The sequence below is a fragment of the Mauremys mutica genome, chromosome 5, assembly GCF_020497125.1.
Source record: "Mauremys mutica isolate MM-2020 ecotype Southern chromosome 5, ASM2049712v1, whole genome shotgun sequence".
Classification (NCBI taxonomy): domain Eukaryota; kingdom Metazoa; phylum Chordata; order Testudines; family Geoemydidae; genus Mauremys; species Mauremys mutica.
The window spans coordinates 84,997,207-85,017,620 of record NC_059076.1 but is presented as its reverse complement, the minus strand read 5'-3'; the positions used below and the strand labels follow the sequence as shown (position 1 = coordinate 85,017,620).

At 40.7% G+C, this 20,414-nt stretch overlaps 1 long non-coding RNA gene across 2 annotated transcripts in view; it reads right to left on the bottom strand.

Annotated features, from left to right (window-relative positions):
- Positions 1–16,393: 16,393 nt before the first annotated feature.
- The window catches only part of LOC123371921, a 69,870-nt gene continuing 65,849 nt past the window's right edge, over positions 16,394–20,414 (bottom strand). For both annotated transcript variants that reach the window (XR_006580011.1, XR_006580010.1), the window contains exon 3: positions 16,394–16,871. This is a non-coding gene — a long non-coding RNA (uncharacterized LOC123371921). The remainder of the gene's footprint in view (positions 16,872–20,414) is intronic.

Sequence of the window (20,414 nt, the reverse complement as noted above, 5' to 3'; positions counted from 1 at the left end):
CACATCTCTGGTGCAGCTCTGTGCCACTGGATTCCCTGTGGCCTCAGGGACCTCCCTTAAATGTGAAGGGTGCTACAGAGGAGATAACAGTCCTGGGCTGTATTACCATTTCTGGATAAGTTCTGCAGAGCCAAAGAAGAAAGTGATGTAAATCCCCTCCCACCCTTAGCCCATCAACATTTTCCCCACTCCCTGCCCCCTTCATCTGGATCATTACACCAACAAAAAGGCCTCCATGGATACTAGGTGAATGGTGCCAAGGAGACAGCTCATCCCCAATTCTGCACAGGATAGGGAGCTATTGCAAAGGGTCCCCTCGCTATAGAGATTTTGGGGCTTCTCTATACAGATTTTAATGCTGCCTAAAGTTTTTCTGATGCTTTCCGGTGTTGGTCAGTTTTGTGGAAATGTTGATGAGTATTTCTTACCTATTCTTCCTATGTATAGATGTTCAATTGATTTCTGACAGATCAGATCTTGCTCATAGTGCTTTGAAGGCTCACTGACTACCATTATCAGTGTTTCTCCACTAATTACACTGAGCCACATTCTCTGCCCCAATTCTGGTTCTCCATGGTTCAAGATTCTCAATGTGAAGTTAGGACTGGTGTCTGTACAATAATGTTCCTGCCTCATCAGAGCTCTGATCTATTCTGTTTTCACAGATTGTGCCTTCCTCTCATTTTCAAGACAGCAAGATCTGATTGACAGAGGCAAGAGAAGCAGCACTATTTTTATTATTGTTTTAGAGAAACGGCAGCCTTTCCGTAGCTAGAATTGCAAACAGCTTTTGTTTAAAAGTCCTAGTTTTACTTCTGTATAACTTTTTGGAAAAATGGTTTGTCCTAAAAACTGCCAGATTTACTCTGAAGGCAAAAGGGAACATTTACACCAAACCTGGAGGAAATTTCACAAATGGTTTTCGAATTACAGATTATTACACAGTTACACTGAACTAAAATTTTGACTTTTGTAGAATTTATTTTTTTACCTATTTCATGTACAAAAACTGTCAGTTACTAACCTTTTAAATATTTAATATTGTTAAATCTCCTTAGAAATACATGTAAAAACACATTTTTGAAGGGAATAGCTTGCCATTAAGCAATGGTATTAATGATTTGTGTGTGTGTGGATAGCTTGGACTCAGTCCTGCTCTCATTATGGTCACTGGTTGCTTTATTTATTTATTTCAGTGAAAGCACAAACATGATCAGGCATTTTGTGCACAGAGGAGCACATTACCCTCTATCGGTCAGCTGCAGCTTATAAAGAGGATGCCAGCAAATATTCTTATGACAAGAAACTGGTTCTGAGGTGCATACACATGACGCTATTTCAAGGCTCTGGCTGACTGGTCAAGTCAGATGACCAAGGGTCATGTAACAGCTTAGAGGCAGCACTTTATATATAAGGGAACTTGGAAGCTGTTGAGTCAGAAGCAGGACCTGGGCGGGGTTTTGTACCAGGTGGGTGGAAGTGTAGTAGAGATACATGCAGGGAGCCGGGGTAGAAGACTTAATGGAGTGAGGCTTTAAAAAGGCCAGATAACAGTTCCCAGAATTCAAGATCGCATCAAGGAGGCTATGAAGTATTTATTTTGAGTTAATGTTGAGCTCTCTTGTTAAAGAAAGAAAAAGAACAGGAATAAAATTCTGTCACTGTTGGGAACTTTATTCCATGTATTGTCCTGTGAGTTGGCTATTCAGCAGCTAACTGAAGCCTCATTTCAGATCAAGTGGTAGAGGCCTGTGTTTTTGGAGTTGTAGGAACACAGCTCTAGTCCCATCCTCGTATGGATGTATATGGGTGGGGGGAGGGTTAATAGTGGAAAGGTAGTATCATTAATTGTCCTGTTACATATCAGATTCATAGATTTTTAGGAACTATTGTGATTGGCTAGTCTGAGCTTTTGCACAACACAGGTCAGAGAACTTTCCTGTAGTCCCTCAATAGCTGTGCCTGAATTTCAGAAAAAGATCCAATCTTGATTGTGATCCCTTTATAACTATATTTAAGCCTAAGAAAAATAAAATCATCATTCCTTCAAATGCTGAGGTTCAAGTCTTAACAATACCAGGAATTTGCTCTGATAAACGTCAATAAATTGAGCAAATACTCTGAGATTAAAATATTTCCAATTATCTTGTTTAGGAAGCTGCTGGGAAGTATCTAACATTTTTGTCTCCCTCTGTCAGCCCAAAGATATTGTATTACTTCACATAATGCCAAATATTAATACATATTTCTGACTACTCCAAAGCAATCTCATTGTTGTTCTTAATCCATTTACAGCATTTACATACTATAGTGAAATGTACTTCACAAAAGCAGATACATTTTGAAAATGTTTCATGCAAGACGCAGTTCTTAAGGGAAGAAACTGTAAAAAGTTTAAGAAATTGCCACTATCCAAAACCAAGCCAGGATTCATCTAATTGAAATTAATGAAGGTGCGGGGTGGGAAGAGAGGAAGAGAACTAATGGAGAATATATCCTATGATGTCCCCCATCATCAATATTATTATTTCAGTGTCCAAAACAAAGGGCTGGTCTTCACTACGAGGAGTTCAACACTGCTGCAATCAAGCAGGGGTCGATTTAGTAGGTTTCGACCACAGAGCACTCTCCGGTCGACCCTGGTATGCCAGCTCCCTGAGAAGATTAAGGTAAGTCGATGGGAGATCATCTCTTGTCGATGCAGCACAGTGAAGACACTGGGATAAGTCAACCTAAGCTATGTCAACTCCAGCTAAGTTATTAGTGTAACTTAGGTCGACTTACCCCGGTAGTGAAGACAAGTCCAAAGATACTGATAGGGTGGAGATGTATCGTTAGTATATAATGCATTCTCATCAACATATGCTTCCCCCCATGACCTTTACAAATACAATGCTGATTTGTGCTTGTAGTCTGTGCATTTTTGCACATAATTTCTTTCTACAACAATTTCAAAGCTCCTAGAGAAATCTCCTGCTTTACTACCAAGGCTGGAACTGCTCAGTTAATTTAATAATCCAGTGACACTTACATCAATAATGTATTTATTTAAACCCACAGCATCTTCATTTGTCTAAACAAAATGTTCGATGTAAACAAAAATCAAAAGAAAAACAAGGAAATTCCAAAACCAAAATTATTTTTTTTTCAAATTCAGTTAAGTTTGCCAAGTGTCAACTATACATTAACAGCAGCAAAGAATCCTGTGGCACCTTATAGACTAGATGAAATGAAGTGGGTATTCATCCACGAAAGCTCATGCTCCAAAACATCTGTTAGTCTATAAGGTGCCACAGGATTCTTTGCTGCTTTTACAGATCCAGACTAACACGGCTACCCCTCTGATACTATACATTAATGTTTCATGAACTCACAAAATCAAATTCTTTAAATCCAGGAGAGGAATGAAGGACATGATTAATCTTACACTTTCTATGTACTAAAAAAAATTATTTTTTTTACCAACCACCAGGAAATGAACATTTCATTACACCACCACAACCTTATTTCTGACCCCAAATTAAATACCATACATTCAACAGTAAACCTCAAAATATACACATAACACAACACCCTTTAAAAACGTAATTTGAAAATTATGGTATAGCTCATGCAGAATACAGACAATGGACTTCAAAAAAGCAGACTTTAACAAAGTCAGAGAACTGGTAGGTAAAGGCCCATGGGAAAAAAATTTAAGAGATAAAGTAGTACAAGAAAGCTGGCAGTTTCTCAAGGAAACAATATTAGAGGCACAACTGAAAAACTATCCCAGTGCGAAGGAAAGGTATGAAGAATAGTAAGAGGCCAATATGGCTCCATCAGGAGCTCTTTCACAGCCTGAAAATAAAATAGAAATCCTACAAATAGTGGACAAGCAAGGGACGTAAAAGTTAATATGAAGAGGTTGTTTAAATACATTAGAAGTAACAGAAAGATGAAATAAAGTGTTGGTTTTCTAGTTAGCAGGGAAGGAGAGCTAATAACTGATTACATCAAGAAGGCTGAGGTGTTTGACACTTATTTTGCATCAGTCTTCACTTTAAAAGCTTAATGATGACCAGATACACAACACAGCACCACAAGAAGGAAGGACTGCAAGCCAAAATAGGGAAAGAACAGGTTAAAGAATATTTATATAAATTAGATGTATTCAAGTTAACAGAGCCTGATGAAATTCATCCTAGGGTACTCAAGGAACTGGCTGAAGAAATCATGGAACAGTTAATAATTACGTACAAGAACTCATGGAGGACGGGTGAGGTCCCAGAGGATTTGAGAAGGGCAAACATTGTACCTATCTTTAAAAAGGAGAACAGAGGACCTATGAAATTATAATCTAGTCAGCCTAACTTCAATACCTGACATATACTAGAACAAATTATTAAACAATCAATTTGTAAGCCCCTAGAGCAGTGTCTCTCAGTGACTGATCTGGTCCCTGAGATTTCCCTGACACAATTTAGCAAGCTGATCCCTGGTATCTAAAAGGTTGAGAAACTCTGACCTAGGGGACAATGGGGTTATGAGTAATAGCCAGCATGGATTTGTCAAGAACAAATCGTGCCAGACCAAATTAATTTCCTTCCTTGACAGGGTTACTGGCCTAGTGGATGGGCAGAAAGCAGTAGACATGATATATCTTGATTTTAGTAAGGCTTCTGACACAGTCCCACATGATATTCTCATAAGTAAACTAGGCAAATGTGTTTTAGCTGAAATTACTCTAAGGTGGGTTCACTAGGCTTCAAGGGAGATTGCGGAATCCCTGTCACTAGAGGGGTTTTAAGAAATATGGGACGAACACCTCTCGAGGATGGTCTAGGCTTACTTGTTCCTGCTTCATCACACAGGGCTGGACTTGATGACCTCTTGAGGTTCCTTCCAGTCCTACATTCCTATGATTCTATGCTTTTAGCATGCAACCCATGGTAAGGGGGACTGCATAAATTTTCATCACCCCAAGAAGGACACCAAAAGGAATTTTGCCTCAGAGATGTATAGTGCCTTCAGCACACCCTACCTGTAGCTCCTGGAGAGGGATACACCCATTCAAACGGTGAGCATAACTCCTCATTGTGTGAACACAGCCAGCTCTATTGACCAGCGCATGATGGGTGTAGGCAGGAAATATGGAGACGTGGCTCTTTCTACTCTCCACCCTCCCTCCCCTTATTTTCTGTCATTGGAAGCATTTGGGGTGCATTCCTCATGCTCTCCTGAGTCCAAGGTCTACAGTTCTGTCCTGCCTTGCGCAATAAGATGCCTATTTCCTCTGATGCCTCTGCAGAACCAAAGAGGGACAAGGCATAGTATAGTTCATTCGCGCTCGCTCTCTCACACATACACACGTACGTGTGTAAAGGCATGTGTTAATCATCCTCAAATACACATCCAAACTGAGATTTTTTTCCATAGATCAACAATTAAATTACAAATAAAACATATTTCTCAATAGCACTCCCTCTGTCCGGTGTAGGAATGCTGTCCAATGCCAACAAACAAAAAGCCAGAATCTGTTTCAGCCAAGCTGAGTATGGTACTGCTTGAATCATCATCATTTAGAAATTCAAAGTCGAAAAACGAGGATGGATTTTTTTTCCACAGAGACATTTCTAAAGGTGCTAGTGTATATGTCTCTACATGGTCTGGGACTCACCCATCTTAGACTGTCTCCTGCCTGACATACTGCCACAGTATGATCAGCAAAGTTGTCTGAGCTGAAGCTGAAGAGAAGGAGGGTGATTGGCAGGGCATTCTCCATTAAGACCCCTGGAATGTACTTCCTATCACCTCTGATTCCCACCTCCTCAGATCTATAATAGCTCAAGTTTGTTAGCTTTCAGGGCACAATGCATGACCCACTGTTTCTCCCTGGCTTGTGAGGAAATGGATGTTCGGTAGAGCTGAGTGTGGAACACTAGGGGATCATGTGGGATGCCAGTTAATTCAGTCATTTACATAGGCACAGTCTTTATGAGTTGCTGAAGGGTGCTCAAGCCCTTCTCCGCCCCACTCTACCCAATCCCCCAAATTCCCACTCCTGCCCCGCCTCTTCCTGCCCCCCCACCTCTTCCCACCCGCTCCCTGAGCACGCCCTGCCCTCACTCCTCTCCCTCCCCCCAGCATCTCCTGCATGCCACTGAACACCTGATCCATGGCAGGCAGGAGGTGCTGGGAAGGAGGGAGGGAGAGGAGTTGATTGATGGTTCTGCTCATGGGTGGGAGGTGTTGGGAAGTGAGAGAAGAAGTGATTTGGAGGGGCTGCCTGTAGGTACTGAGCACCCATTATTTTTTTTCTGTGGGTGCTCCAGCCCCAGAGTACCCATGGAGTTGGCACCTGTGGGCATTTATGTTTTCATTGTTCATTTGAATTGATCAGGGAGAATTTTATTTTAGCATTTTAAAAGAAATTATCAAGACTGCCCAGTACATTGGATGAGCATTGTTTTATTACAGTCTGTAGCATCTAAATAAATAAAATAATAGCAATAAGACACTGGGTGAGTTATTATTGCTTAAGGCTTAAATCCTGCAAAGAGAACTGCCCAAGTGGAAATCCCATTAACTACTGTTGACTTCAATGTGACTCTGTATGGCCCACCCATGTTGCTCTCTGTGAAGGCTCAGGGCCTATGTGCAGGGCCGGCTCTACAGTTTTCGCCACGCTAAGCAGCGCACCAAATTGCCGCCGCGGACGGCGGGGGCAGTCCATGTGCCCTTAGGGCTGCAGGCGTGTTTCCACGGCGGCGGCAATTCGGCAGCAGCTTCTATGTTTAGCTGAAGCCGTGGCGGACAGCTAAACATAGAAGCTGCTGGCGAATTGCCGCCATCGCAGAAACGCGCGTGCCGCCCTAACGGCACACGGACTGCCCCCGCTGTCTGCGGCAGCAATTCGGTGCGCTGCTTGGGGGCAAAACAACAGGGACTGCCGCCCCTTGCAGATTGCCGCCCCAAGCACCAGCTTGGAATGCTGGTGCCTGGAGCCGGCCCTGCCTATGTGAGCAAGTTGGCTAGTCAGGATATAGTTGTATAATGTTTAAATTGCTTTGTATAGGAAAAGAACAAAACCGACGGGGTCTTATACCAAATAATGCTAAAACAAATAAGAAATCAGCAACTCTTGAGCACTAATTTTCCTTTACAATGTTTTCAGAATCTAAAACCTTTTAAAGTTCACACCTGTGATGTCTGCTCATTCTTTTTTAAGAAAACCAAACGTGACAGGTATGTCAGGACTGAAAAACCTGTGGGGCAATTAGTTTCAAGGCTTTGACATTTAAGTGGCTAAACATTATGACGGTACCTGCCACCAGATTTTTCATTCATATTTTAATTTCATGAAACATGAATGGTGAGTTTTGACTTTTTTGAGTCAATTGTTCTCATTGCTGAAGGAAGTCTTGTGTTTTGTAAATTTAAATCCCTGATTCTTGAAGGTCTCTGGCTAAAGAGTTTATGAAAACCTCCATTTGCAATCATGTAATTTAACAGTCGTGACATTTCAAAAAAAGCTTTCCTGAACTTTACAATGCATAAAGCAAACATTAAAGTTAATGTAAGGTTACAATAAAAAATGAATATTTCCTGCAAAACACTTTGTTGCAAAAACTGGATTGGTTTATATTAAGCATTTTCATTTACTGTAATATTGAAGCAGCAAAAAGAACAAAACCGTATGTCTTCAAGCCAAAAAATGTTAAAATTGTTGTTTTAAATAAATGCTGGAGGTTGTTACAAGTCAGACTAGGTCAGTCTGGAACCTTTATGAGAGCACATTCTATCAAAAACAAAAAACAAATAAACTCCAAGAGATATGCCTCAAAGAAGACAGAGCCCATTAGGGTCACACTAACAAAATAAAAAACAAAAATGGCATGTTTTTGTCTTCATGTCAAGTGTGTTTTGATTTTGTTTTGTGTGTGTGTGTTTTTCTCTCTGTTCTTGGACAGGCACTCCAGAATTTACAGAGCTCAGCAAAAAGATGAAAGGCATTATCCAAAAAAGAAGAAAGGCAGACAGACTTCTTAGGACAAATAAATAAAGCAAATGTTTTTACAGTCTCAGCTTGCTTACTTTAGCAGAAAAAGCATGATAGAAACTATGATGGGAGCAAAACAAAAACTTTTTTTCAGCAGATATTGTGCATTTTTACACATCCTTTGGGATTATGCCAAAATAGAATATTATATATGATAAACTTTCCCATTACAACACTTGCACCAAAATATTCCAGTTATTTGCTGCCTGAAAAGGTGTAGATATAGTAATTTGGAAATCTATACCCTAGGGAATAGGTGTACTGTATATATACAGTATACACAGTCAGGATGGCCAAATGGGATGATGGTCAGTCTCTCACTGAAGTTCTGTTCTCTGCTCCCTGAAACTCCTCTGTTCCCTTTAAATTCTTTTGAGGTTGCCATTTAAAAAACTCTTTCTTTTACTTCCTCCTCACTCTCCCCTCCCCCCACCCCCCCAGCCTACTGTAATACATTCTGGAGTCACGTAACCACATGCCTGTTACTATAGGGATCTTCTAGTGAGGCCAGGTGACCAATCACCCAATCAGCCATCTTTGAAACCTACAGTGTCCACTCCCTAGGTAATTCCAAAGATAATCTCAGGAGCCTCTAACTGTAGAGCTATTTATCAACTAAACATTTTGGGTTCTTATTTCCAAACATAAAACTCAGATTTTTTTTATATATAAATGTACAATAAGATGTACTATTAATAATTATTGATGAGTAAACGAACCAGGTTACAACAAGAACCCTCTCAAAAACCTTCTACCTCCTCTTGAGGCAAGAAAGTTTGAGGTGAGAGGTCCAAGCTACCAAACAGGGATCTTTACACAGATTTCAGACCCTCACAAAAAATTACCTAAATGTAATGGTGTGAAGATTAAGGGCTTTGTTTCAGCCTCTTAAAGACTCCAAAACAGATATTAGGATCCTAAATCCATGTTTGGGCTCTGTATCCCTAACCACCCAAAATACATGGGTGTTCAAAGTTCATGGGTTTAGGTTTGGGCCTATTTCTAATTAAGACACCCACCCCTATTATTTTCTTTCTGCAGTATGCTCACACATCTCCCTTACCTCACGCTCTCTCCTTGCAGAGCTTGGTACCTCAGCAGCACCACCATGACCACCACCACACAGTGCACTGGGAATGCCTGGAGTTGTCAGGACAGCTGTAGAAATGACAGGGGGAGTAGGGAGGAAGAAAGGAAGTGGGGATGGGTGGCACCTCCTCATGGCACCTCCACAGGTGATACCACATGTGGCAGAAGCTTTCTCAGCTCCTGGGTAGGGACATAGAAATGGGTTAGGCTCCCTCCCCTCATCTTCACCTTGGGCTCCTCCTGTGTCCTCAGCAGCCCACTTCCACTCTGGGATAACAGACTTCTACCAGCAGCTAATTTAGTTAGTCCTGCAGCTGTTGGTGATGCATGACTGGGTAGACATAAAGATGCACATAATATAATTTGTTTTCCCCCTTTTTCTCTTTTAAAAATCCTAGGAAATTACATACATCACCGCTCTACCCCCTCCCCCCAAATAGTCTAAGAATGTTATTTATAGAGATATAAAAGCAGCATCAAAACTTAAAGTGGCTGACACTTTAAAGTCTACTAATTCCAACAGCGAGGATTCAGGCTCTTTAGATAATTAGAAGCTCACCCTTTCTCTAGCTATTTAGGTTTGAGCAGCACCTGAACTGAATATTCATAAGTGTACATGTCCTGCTGATGGTTGTGCTGTATTTTTTGCATGCTGTGTCATACTCTGCAGTTTTCCTTCCCATTGACATCAAGAGGATTTACATTAAATCCAAGAAAGGATACTATGACGTATTTCAGTCACACTTTCTCACTAATGTGACCTTTTCACACGTGATCAGATTGGACTTGCTGGAAATGAAATGACTAAAAGGAATATGCAGCTAAGAATAGCACATAAAAGGAAGAACCAGAAAAAAAGCCACACAACCCAGACAGACAGAATCATATCAAACTGTTTTATCAGAATACCATATCTACGACAAAGCAAATCCTTCTTGAGAAAGGCCAACATTAATTTTAGTAAATTAATGTATAATATTTTTAAAAATGGTGGTGGTACTGCAGATGGTTAAAAATATCCTTGGGTAGCCCTTATAGAGGACTCAACATAAAGTCTCACACTAACCCTCTATTATTTGACCATTATTGTGGTTTGAATTTTTGAAGTCCATGAGTAGAAGTTGTATGCATAATTTGAGAAGGCAGAGCACATGATGTGCATAATTTGTGAATACAGAACACAGAAGTCAAGGTTGCACATATTCACAGTTTGGTCTTGTATGTTTTGGGGGCTGCAGTTTTAGATTTTACTCTTGGTTGGGTCTTGTACATACATAGCTAACAAAACATTTTAACATCCTGGAAATACTTTATTCAGACCAGTGCTTTGAAACACAGAGAGAATTCCTGAATAGTTATCATGTCTTAAACTGACCTGGTCTGTGCTGCAGGATATCCTGAAAGATTTTAGTTTGTGTAAATCAGATAGCTAACAATGCTGGACATTATGCTGAGAGTGAAAAAGTTTCATCCATTTTAAAAGTGTGCCAGTTTGAGAAACATTCCCTGTAATACAAATGTGGAATGCCATCAATATCTCTCAAAACAGAAATAACACTTTGTTTGACCAATGTATTTCCAATAAATCCCTCAAATCCAGCTAATATTCTGTTTTACTGCTGAGAATATTTCAATGAAAGGACCCTAGCAATCTGAGACACAGTGTCCCCTTTTTGGCCACCTTGAGCCCAAACCCAGAAACCATTATTCATGCAACTAATCCTTACACATACACATGAGTTCAGAATTTGCATGACTGAGCCCTTAACTTGGCTGCCAGTGGTTACCTGTAGTGGTTTGTAAGATTCTCCTAATACTTAGTCAATAGGCAGAGGATGCTAAAAAGTCATCTTTTGAGCTTGTGACATGCTGCCTGCGAGCCAGGAGGTAGGGTAGTTAAGTCTTTGAATTGTTAGTAATAGATTATGCTTCTGGATTTAGCCTCTCCTCATAGTTTTTAATGTTTATCTCTGTCGGATAAAGTTAGACTGAGTTAGACAATGTTAGGTTAGCATAAGTGACTTTGTATAGACCTAGTTGTGCTTGTGTCTACACTTAAATTTGTCACCCACCCATGTAAGTGCTCTGCTACAGCAACACGGTAACTCCACATCCCCGAGCAGCCTTGTACCATGGTCAACATGCTAAAGTCGATGCAGCATGAGTGTATACCCTGCATTATATATGTCAACCCTAACAGTCCTCTAGCAGCTGTCCCACAATGCCCAATACTGACTGTTCTAGCCACAGTTGCAAACTCCACTGTCCAGGGGTCATGGAGAATAGAAGACCCACTATGCTCCCCTTTAAAGTCCCACAAAATTTTGAAATGCCTTTTCTGGATTGTCCAGCTTGGTGAGCACACCTAGCAGTTCTTCATTATTATGTACAACTGCCCAGCTGACCATGCTGACTACACACTCCAGCTGGGAGTAGTCAGGAAATATTGGACCTCCTGTGACTGTGGAGAAAAAAGGCTGTGCAGGCACAGCTATAGATCAGCCACAGAAATGTGGACATCAGTGAAAAGATTGCATAGGGGTTGCAGAAAAAAGGGTATGACAGAGATCAGAAGCAGTACCCAGTGAAAGTGAAAACTATGCAGGCGTATCAGAAGGACAAGGAGAACAACAGTCAATCCTGCGCTAAGCTGCAGACCTGCCTCTTTTACAAAGAACTGCATGGCATACTTGGCGGAGACTAGCCACCCCTAGCAGACCACTATGGGATACCTCTGAGAAGCCCAGGACATAGGTCCCTGGCATGAACAGCAAGGAACAGGAAGAGATGGAGGAAGAGGGACATGTGACTGGGGCATCCAGCTATGCTGCAAGGCAAGACATGTTTGAGACTCCACTGCAGTTCAGTCAATCCTGGCAGTTGAACACAGGTGAGCCTGATGAAGGGGAAGTAATCTCAAATAAGTGTATAAATGTATTTCCCATTACAATGACGTATGGATGATACCCCCAGCTTAACAGGACACAGTTATCGACTTTTTATTAAATTTACTCGTACTAGAAGTGGTAGCTTTTTATTCCTCTGTACAGTTAGGTAGGGGTGACCATGCAAGGCAGTTTGTTTATATACACAGCGATGTCCCTTGAAACAGTCCTGAGTGGTACCTTCATGGAGGTATTCTGCAGTTCTCTTCCAAAATTTTCTAGGGACAGCAGCCTTATTTCTTCCTCCATGATAGGACACTTTCCCACACCAGACAGTGATAATTTTGGCAGGCATCATTGTAATGAACAGGCTAGCAGCATACAGGCCTTGGTGGTTTCTCTGTGCCTTTGTTATCCACAGGAGTGAGATATCAGCAAAAATCACCACCACAAGTGGTCAATGGTGCCAGTAATTCAGTGCAATTGCCCTATACTCATAGTTTCATGAAACTGAGCAATTCCCTCACCTCTGGAAGTCTATACTCATGATGGCTGGTGCTGCGAGTGGTGCATGTGCAAGCACTCCCAAGCAGAACGGTCAGGAAATATGTTTTGTTTAAAACTTTAGGGGAACAAGGAAAGGGATTTCTGAACCTTAACTTTTGCTTTCTGTTGTGGCAATGGTACCTCTGCGTGTTTTTTTGTAGCTGATGCCACTGTGGCCTTGCAGCTCACCCCCTCCACACTGGAGGAATGCTTGAGTCAGATAAGGAGGAGACAGAAGAGGACTCCGCATCACATGTTCAATGAGATCTTGCAAGCCAGTGCTGCATCAGACCATAAGCAAAGGGCCTGGATGGCGAATATTGCAGACAGTGGACAGAAGAAAGGTCCAGAAGTCCCAGCAGGAAAAGGAGAGGGAGATGCACCGGGACATAATGGGGTACTCTGGCAGCAAACACAGATGCTGCAGACTCATGTGGACTTACAGGTTCAACAACCATGGGTCCCAGAGCTCAGGCTCAAGTCAGAGTGTCTACCCAGTGATTTTTCACCCCCAGAGCCTGAGCCCCATGACCCTGAGTCAGCTGACCCGGGCCAGCTGCAGGTTTTTTATCCCTGTGCAGATGAGAGCACAGTGGTCTGTTGTGGATAGCATGCAGTAACTGGTTTAGTTACTCAAAATTCTATTATTTAGAAATTAATTCATCTTTATTAGATCACAAAATATCCTGAAGAGTGCCTAGAGGTACTGAAAACACTCACTTGTTACTGTACAATGTGACACAACTCATAGGAGCAGTGACAAACAGAGAAATAATCAGAAGTATAGCAAGTTCCACAAAATTCCTAAAAAGCCAGGGAGAGAACAGTACACCACAATGCAATGGCTCACTGTTAAAGTGCTCTTTCAAAGCTCCCCTGAGCTGTAAAGCTCTGTGTTGAGCTCTACCCGCCTTTGTGAATGGCTGCTCAAACTCCGCAGACAGCTGCTCTACCTTTCCCTTCTACCCTGCAGCAACTTTCCCCCTGTGCTTCACAGAGGTTTTGAAGGACACAACAGGCAGCTACAACCATTCGGATTTTTTTTTCCACTGAGGTCCAATTTTGTGAGTAAACTATTACACCATCCCTTCAATCTACCAAAAGCACATTCAACTGTCATTCCACACTTACTGAGCCAGTAGCTGAATCTTTCTTTAGTGCTATAGGGGTGGCCAGTGTATGGGCCAGGGAGCAAAGTGCAGGCTGGGTCCCCCAGGATCACTACTGGCATTTCATCATTGCCAATGGTAATCCGCTGGTCAGGAAAGAAAGTCCTTGCTTGTAGCTTTCTGAACAGTCCTGTGTTCTTGAAGACGTGAGTGTTTTGCACCTTCTCTGACCAGCTAACACTGATGTTGGCGAAGCATCCCCAGTGATCTACCAGTGCTTGCATAACCACAGAAGAATAGCCCTTTCTGTTGATGTACTCGGTGGCAAGCTGGGCATGGGCCAAATGGGGCTGTGTGTGGCTTCTATCACTCTGTCACAGTTTGGGAACCCCATTGCTGCAACTCCATCCACTATGTCCTGCACATTGCTGAGAGTCATAGTCCTGCGTAACGGGAGATGCTTGCATGACAAAGGCCCCCACTAGTGGATTTTCCAACTCCAAAATGATTCCCCACTGACCAATAGCACTCCAGCATGGCAAGTTTCCACAGTGTGGTCACCACTCCCTTCTCCACTGTCAGCACAGCTCTCATTCTGGTGTTCCTGCACTGGAGGGCTCACGTGAGTTCAGTCCATCGATCCAGGAATGAGGTCTTGTGCATCCAAAAGTTCTGCAGCCACTGCTAGTCATCCCAAGTCTGCATAATGATGCAATCCCACAAATCAGTGCTCATTTCTCAGGTCCAGAAGCAGCACTCCACCATTTGCTGCTGCTCCAAGAACACCAACAACAACCTTGAATTGATTCTTGCTATGTCCCACAGCAAAATCATCATATTCCCCACTGATTTGTTTTTTCTTGAGGCTCTGCAAATACCAGTGGATCATGCATCCTGTGCTTACAATACTCCTGACAATAGTGCAGAACTGTGCAGGCTCCATGATTCTGTCAGAAATGGCAGACAGCAAGGAGGGCTGCGTGGATTTATGGGATTTTTTTTTAAAAGGCACAAAAACTATGGGATATAGATATTATGGGATGGAGACAGTTGCATGCTAGGAAGGAGACCCCTTGCTCCCATTCACCCCTGGGTGACTCATTGCCACCCCACCATGCATTGCCAAACTTCCCAAAAGCAGTGCACTGCACGGGGGGCGGGGGAAGGAGCATTGCATACTAGGATATCTACCCATGGTGCAGTGCACTGTTCATTGACACTAGACTCCTGGTGAGTACACACAGCACCGACTCAAGGAGCAAAGTATGCACACACACAAGTGCTGTACTAACTGTAGTGGCTTTATGCTGATGTATCTTGCATTGGCAAAAGTTTGTAGTATAGACATGGCGTGAGGTATTTGAAAAGTGGTGTCCAAGAGATCAGACATTCTCTTGAGCTGGAAACGTTGTTCTCACAGGTTATTTTGATTTGGTAGCTCCTATGTTTGGCATTAATAAGCAGTTAATAGCTTTGGGAATGGATTAGGCTTACTATTCAATAATGTCCTTAGACTTTGTCTACACTTGGAACACTACAGCAGCATAGCTGCAATGTAGACACTACCTAGGCCAACAGGAGGAGTTCTCTTGTCATTTTAGGTAATCCCGCTCCTTGAGAAGCAGTAACTAGGTTGACAGAAGAATTCTTCCAACAGCCTAGCTGTATCTACACTGGGGATTTTTCACATAGCTGGATCGACCTAGCTTTATAGCGTAGACCTGCCTTACTCTTTTAGCAGCTTGCATGGAAAGGTTATTTTGAGCAAAATGCCTCATTTTTGAGGATACTGAGTCCATGAAGGAGATTTTGCCTGGTGATCTTAACTAGTTAGTGAGACAGACTCCCAATTAGTTATTAAATTTTAAAATATATCAGTTTCGTGTTTTCTGCTTCTTCATTTGTACTTAAGTTTGGTGTGGATTCAGGCAGAAGTGTCTTGTAGCAGCAATACACTTATCCAATACAAATACAGGTTGCACAAATTCATTATGTCACTTCCTACAATTTTATATGCTAGAGAGATGTATAACACGCTGTCCAAAATATTTTGGCTTAGTCCTTATCTCTATAAAACAGACTACACTCTGGGAAATCCTCTTTAAATTGGACAAGCAAATGATTCTACAGCCTTATGGAATTCATAAGAGGATATACACCTTGAAGCAACTATTTTAGGAAGTGACTAGATTACATTTGACACAGAATTAAAGGGTCTCTGCAGGTATGTTATGCTTAAACACAGGTTGAAACAAATAGTTGGGTAAAACAGAATTAAATTCCAGCCTTGCCTTCCTTAGTTACTCTCCTTGAGTATACTGAAATGTAGGACTATGTATTCTCATCTCAGTATGCAGGTATTCTGTGTATAATACCCATGAGCATTTACATGCTAATGATTTGAGATAAAAAAAATCCCTCTAAACAAGAAGGTGACTACAATACTCACATTTGATAAGTAGAATAAATCCCAATCACAGTAAACATAAAGCTAAAAGGACTGAAGCACAGGATATTTCCTGAGTATTAATGAACATCTAGAGGTAGATGACCCAAAGTGCTTTAAGGCATTAATTTTTCTTTTTAGGCATTAATTATTCCTCTAGCACTGTTTGTGCTGAAGTTAATCAGTCTTAAATTGGTGAACTTGTAAGTGCTTTGGCCCTGTCATAGAATTCAGACTTTGGAAGAGAAAAGTATTAAAAGAAAAATTCTAATACTAGAAACTGGAAATAGAAAACAAACAAGATGTACCATTGCAGGAGATTTTACTGATATAAGCACAAGAAATGTTTAAAGAAAACAGATGATTAACACAAAGAAATTTGACTAGGTATTACAGTACAGCCTGTATAGTGCAGTTTTATATTGTTTTAATTTTCAACAAGTAGGATCGGATATGTTAGTTTAACCTTCTCCTGTTATACTTGGATAAGTATTGTAAAATTCTAGCCTTAAAGGTTAATTGTAAAGCAAAAATGAACATCAAGTTAAACTCAAAATGCCTATTCAAAATAGTCTGTGAGGAGTTATTCATTGTAGAATTATGTTTTAATTAAACTTCTGAAAAATTTCCTTCTTCATTAAAATCCTTCCTTGGTTCTTCCTAGCTCACTCAAGATATTCCAGAATGCAACGGTGATGCCCATCTCAAAAACCAAAGCTCAATGTTGGTTGTTTAGATGGGGTCACAAACTCAACCTGCAAAAACAGAGGACATAGATCACCTGTGAGGAAGCCAGGACTGTGGTATTGCTATACTACTGAAAAACAGAGAATGTGATTTCTGAGCACTTGGGTTTGGTGAGGTTATCCTTCCAAATGCCAGTGTGGAAGCAACACATCTGATTCAGCCACATTACAGCTCTCTCATTAGCTCTTTAGCAGACTGATGTCACCTGCTGCTGCATTCTCCAGTTGAAAAATTCCGCTCTTCTCAGTTTAGTATTTGAAAAAACAACAACAAAACCCACAAACTTTCCATGCCTCTTCTCCCTCCACAGGGGAATCCACATTAGCATTGTAAATGGGTATGCTTTTCAGAGTTATGAAGGAGCGGAAAGAAGTTTCTGTAGGTGGCTGTCTGGCTAAGTTCCTATTGAAATGATTACTTTAATGCTGCTGAGTTTTTATTTAATTATTAATTATGTATTAGGACACCCACTGAGCAGGTGTCATTTTAATTATTTTTAAATCTCAATCAAATAAAAGTATTATAGAAAGATAGTCTCTCTCCATAGTTTAAATTACATTCAGGGTTCCATTATAAACCAGATTTTCACTCACTTTCAACTGCTTGAGATAGAAAAGTTCTTTGCTCTGCTACTTTTTTTTTTTAGTACTCTATAGCAGATTTTTTTTCTTGTTGTTTAAATCATACTTTATTAATTATTGTTATAGGACTCTAAAATAGCCCTTTTGAGACATTTCAGCTAATTTAAGAGTTGTTGTGTCCCTGCAATATAAAAATTGCATGCTTCGTACAGTACTTAGCATTTTTATTCATCAATGTATGGTTCTCCAATTACAGATGCAAAGATTTTTATGACCAAAAAATTAGCACTGAAACATTTAGATGTGAGCACTGTTGAAAGGTGGGATGGGGAGTGGGGAATTATAGGTAAGAACTTATAGCTGGACAAACTTTCTACATGAGCAGGATATATGTCAGACTTTTATTAAAAGCTTTTCTCAGCTTGCATTAACATTTTAAATGTTGGTACTTACTACAGAATGTTTGGCTCTCCCTCACAATTACAGGTGTGTAAAATTTCAGTGGTCAGAATTTGAGCATTTTATCTTTTTAGGTGAGATAAACTTGTCGGGGCGGGGGGGGACGGGACTTGGCATATCAGCAACTCCGGCAGTTTGAATAGGTTTTTTTTTTTTTTGCGCAAGTCTCTCTTTAAATGTGCTGGGGATTTTAGTAGAGATTGGGATGGGAAAACTATTTTTAGTAGGCTTGAACAAGTTTTTGTTTGTTTACACTGCTATTTGTCATATCGGTGTTATTTAAATGATCTGTCTGAGCAACTTGTTGCAGATAATTTTCTGCATGAGAGGATTTATGTTTAAAAAAACCTTATGTAACCAAGTGGACTCATTCAAACATTTCACAGAAAATCTGATTTGGTGCGTGATCCTCATTTTTCTCTGCTAGACAAAAACAAGTCTTGGATCTTTGTCTTGCAGTCCCTGCCAGCAATCCGGTCCATGAGATGCTTCTAAGACAATTATGGTTTTTTAAGAAGTTCAGCACTCAGTCCACATGCTTCTAAACTTAAGGTTTCCTGATCAGTGTTGAGCTTGAAAACCCCATATACTCTGGATGCACCTGGAAAGGATTCTATACCCAGGGCCACTGAATTAATTTTGCATTGGAATGGCTAAGAGGAAAGGCAAGTTACCTATCCTATCAAGAAGTTTATAGTTTGTAAGTTATTGTGTCCTTCAGTCAGGAGCCCGTGTGCAGATTAGAAACTTAATTTTAGATATAGGTTAGCCATAAGTTTTTATACACTGAAATTAAATCAGCACAAGGAATTTCACCCTAAAAAAATCTTATACTAAACCACTTGTGAATCCAGTACTGTTCTGAATTGGCTAGTATGCATGTGTGCCATTACTTGCTACCTGGATGGAATTATAACTGCTTGACTGTATGTTCCATATATTGCACTTAATCAGTTCTTTAATTTAAATTCTTTAATTTTTCTCTGTCTGATCTTCATACTGCCTCTCTGCTCTTTACATTTCTTATTTGCACTGTAGTCTGTGTTCTAATCCATTTGTGGTGTTAGGCAAGTTCTCTGTTTTTAGCAAACACTGTTGGAAGAAAGAAAATTATGTCCTTCTCCATTTAACCATGAAGATTTAAAAAATGTATTTGCCCCTTATGTGCACACAAATCTGCCCCTCTAATACAATGTTTTTATAGCAAATAACCTAGAGGTTCTCTGTTTTTCTAAATTTTTTAACTTTGCCCTTCTGCCTGCTGCTAAATATTTTCCTCAGAGTTTTGACGTCTGCCCTTTTAAAATTCATTGTCACTGTGTTACTCCTAGAGGAGTCACTCTGTTATTATTATGATATTAAACCTAATTGTGCAGTGATTACTATTGCCCAATGGTATGCATACATTTACTGCCTATGTTAACACCAGCTTATACATTCACAATGGCACTGGATTTGGCTACACCACCATATTTTATGGATTTCTGACAATATCTCAAATTCCATGCCCTGGTTAGTGTTGATTTTTCAGAATAAGGGCCATTCTGTGCATTGCAACAAAAATCAACACACACAGGTCTGAAAAAGTCCCAAAATTCCAAAAGGATGCAGCCTGCTTTTACAAACCAGTATTTCATAAAATATCACAGGGAGAACAGATTGCAACCAAGAGAGTCAGAGTATGGTATATGCTACTACATCTCAAAGACTGCATTATTCCTTCATAAATATTGCTCAACTCCTGCTCATCCCCAGGAATCAGGTTATTATCTGAGTTACAGAATCCCCACAAGGCCCCAACTGAGATCAAGATCATAGCATTGTAGGATGGCACCTCGAGGGGTCGTGTAGTCCACTCCTCAACACTCATGGCAGGACTAAGTATGATCTAGACCATCCTTGACAGATGTTTACCACAACTGCTCTTAAAAATTTCCAATGATGGAGATTTCACAACCTCCCTGGGAAATTTATTCCAGTGTTTAACCATCCTGATAGTTAGGAAGTTTTTCCTAATATGTCCAACCTAAACCTCCCTTGCTGCAATTTAAGCCCACTGTTTCTTGTCCTATCCTTAGAAATTAAATAGAATATTTTTTCTCTTTCCTCCTTGTAACAACCTTTTATGTACTTGAAATCTACCATCATGTCCCCTCTCAGTCTTCTCTTCTCCAGACTAAACAAATCCATTTTTTTTAATCTTCCTTCATAGGTCATGTTTTCTAGACCTTTAATCATTTCTGTTGCTCTTCTCTGGACTCTCCCCAATTTGTCCACATCTTTCTTGAAATGTGGCACCCAGAACTGGACACAATATTCCAGTTGAGGCCTAATCAGCGCAGAGTAGAGCAGAAGAATTACTTCTCATGTCTTGCTTACAACACTCCTGTTAATACATACCAGAATGATGTTCACTTTTTTTGTGACAGCATTACAGTGTTGACTCATATTTCGTTTATGGTCCACTATGACCCCCAAATCCCTTTCCGCAGTACTTCTTCCTAGGCAGTC